This window comes from Arachis duranensis, chromosome 3 (assembly GCF_000817695.3).
Source record: "Arachis duranensis cultivar V14167 chromosome 3, aradu.V14167.gnm2.J7QH, whole genome shotgun sequence".
Lineage (NCBI taxonomy): Eukaryota > Viridiplantae > Streptophyta > Magnoliopsida > Fabales > Fabaceae > Arachis > Arachis duranensis.
Genome location: NC_029774.3, coordinates 11750178 through 11753430, shown reverse-complemented (window position 1 = coordinate 11753430; position 3253 = coordinate 11750178).

Sequence of the window (3253 nt, the reverse complement as noted above, 5' to 3'; positions counted from 1 at the left end):
TAACTCGATGGTCTTTAGTCTTGCTTTCCCTTCCTTTCAGTAGCTCCAAGTAGCTTCCATGGCTTCCTGGTTAATAACCGAAGAAAGAAGAAGAAAGAGATGAGAGAGAATGTGAAGTTAAAGTAAAAGCAATTAAATGAAATGTAACATATTGAAGGGTTGCTTTTACTTCCTTAGTGGTTTAGCGTGTAGCATTAATCATAATTATTCCCATCAAATCAAAGTCAAGTTCTCTCTCATGTTCCCCATGCTAGTGAATTAAATTTCAAATCCTTCCAAAGAGTGAAATGGAATCCATTGGAAGCATTGATGCTTTTTCTTTGCTTCATGGATTCGGATAAAGCATGGAAACATTCATTAATGTTGGGCTTGGTAGCAATAAAGTTCATTTTGGCCCAACTAGTAACATTTGCTTTCCTGATGGATTTTTGGATCAAGTATTGAACAAATAGGAAAGCTTTTATTTGGGCTTGTAGTAATAATAACTCAATCTGGCCCAATAAAAAATAATAATTCAGCCACAACAAATAAAACATTTTTGCATCAATGCTGAATGTACTTATAGAACACTTGGGCTTGCAATGATTTTTCTTTTATTTTCGGCCCATATTAAAAACCTGCATCACAAAATTATTAATTAACATATGTTAAATGAAAATCAAATTAGTAATTTTGTAATTAATTATTTCAATAATGTTTGTTCATCATCAAAATTAAATTAGAGTTTTCCAAACTCATCATAATTGTTTAATAATGTTTAGTCATCACAAATATTAATTTAGAGTTTTCCAAACTCATCATTTATAAAACTAAAAAAAATAAGAGAAAAAAAGTGTTTCTATTCCTGCGAAAGAAGGAAAGAGAAAAAATCTATCCACAATCTACCATTGTCTCCGCTTTTGCCATCATTTCAGTACGATTTTGGTCCTACGGTAACGATTTTAAAATTAAGTTAAATTTCAAGGACAATTTTGTATGCAAAAAAAAGTGAAAAACAAAAAAAAATTTTAACCTATATCTTAACGATTAAAATTATACTTAATCCTAATTTTTAAATATTTAAAACTTACCCTAAAAAGACAAGTTCAACAAACTCGATGCTAAATTCATAGATACAAAGAATTTATCTTAATTTAACTATAATAAATAAGAATCAAGTCAATCAAGTCGGTAATATAAATATATAATTATTCGCTATCTATATATATTTGTCTTTATTATTAAATTTTTTATCTACCTAAATTTAATGTATTTATTATGTTTTAATTATGTCTAAATATATTAAGGAAAAGAAAACAGAAAATAACTAAGAATTTCTTAATCTAGAAGGAAGCTCCTGTCCTTCTCTAGCGAACAAATCTGCAACAGTGTTGCTTTTACGCAGATTATGGCTCTGTTCAACATCATGCAATCGTGCAACCAGAATTCTAATATCTTCAATGAGAGTATTGCATGGATGGGAAGTGGAGCATATCCTCCCTTAATGAAGTCAATAACCATATACGAATCTTATTCCACAACTAGGTGATGGAAACCGTTAGCATTAGCTATTTGGAGGCCATTAATAACACCCCACAATTTCGCATGAATGATGGAGCAGCTCCCTATGTTGCAAGAATAACTAATGATGAACCTGGCAAAGTGGTTTCTGAAAATTTCTCTGCAAGCTGCATTGTTCTTGTGAGAGTAGAATGACCCATCTACATTGAATATGCGGTCAGAGGATCGGAGGTTTGATCTTCAATAATAATGGGTTGATATGCGATGGCCATGATCAAAGAAAACCTTCCATCATAGAATTAGCCCAAGCAATATGATCTTCAACTTTCCAAGGTAATGGACGTGCCATGGCCATGATCTTCTTCACCGCGGTTTCCAGAAGCCTCTCCTCAAGCTTAGCTTTGTCCTAAAAACCTAAAATGATAAGAAAATCCGATCCATAAGCGATGAATTCAATTCACCATCGGGAATTATCATATTAGCATGTTGATCTAGTATTCCCAAGGATGGCACCCAAATGTTTCCAAAACTTAATTTTTAAGTCATCTCCAATGCGCCATGCCATATAGCATTCTTTTCAACATCACTCCAAAAAGATGTGATTCCTTTCCACAGATTAGACATATTACTTTTCCTGTTTATCTTTGGAAAGATGCCATATAGCTATATTTTGAATTTTTGATCGTAGGACTCTAACCCATAATGAATCTTGCTTCTCGACTAGACCCCAACCTAATTTTATCATGAAAACATAGTAATGTTCTTGGCATATCTTACTCCTAGGCCCCCGGACTTTTTGGGCTAGCTTGTTAATATTTTTTCAGCTTATGAGATGAATTTTTTTGGTCTGCTCTCTTTCTCTCCCAATAAAAGTCCTTACATTTACAATCAATCAAAGTTACAAATAAATAAAGGTATACATAGTATAATTAGAAAAAGAAGAGAAAACAGATTTTATCAAAAAAAAAAAAAAAGGTTGAGGCTTTTTAATTGTTAAGTCTTGCATTCATCTTATTGATAACCTCTTTTTAGGTCTCTTTGTTCGGAATGTATCAAAAAGCACCTCAACCTACTTTTCCAAATCATGATAAACTGTAAAGAGCTTTTAATTTATGCTCTGATATTAATACCCACATTATTGGAGAAAAAAAATCCTAATTTTATCCTAGTTTATTTTTTGTCTCAAGTTCTTAGATAGCATTTGTTTTGAAATATGGAACAGAAACTGAAACTTAGTATTATGTTTGTCTATTCAAAAACTGATACTAAAATTTTTGTCTCTGTTCTTAAAATTTCAGTACTTCTAAAAAGTGAGGACACAGGGGATTAAAATTTTTAGAGAGAGACTGAAATTTTAATAACATTTTATACCTAAAATACCCTTATTTTAATTAATTAATTCCAATTTTACCTTTTATACAAATTAAATTAGATTTTCATTCTTATTTTAATATCTGTCTTTCACTTTGCACCAAACAAAAATACTAAAATTTATTTTTATCTCTATCTCTTAGTCTCTATCTCTCAATCTCAATCTTTCAGTCTTTGTCTCTCGAACGCTTTTTTTTTTTTAATTATCTCTACTTGTTGCATTGAAGCTTCTTTAAAGAGAATTAAGTCATTTAGTGACATATATTGAAAGGAAAATATTTTAATTATATTATTAAAAAAATATTTATTTTTTTTAAAATATAAAATTAGTGTATTAATATTTTAAATTATATAAATTAGTGTATTAATATTTTAGTACTTT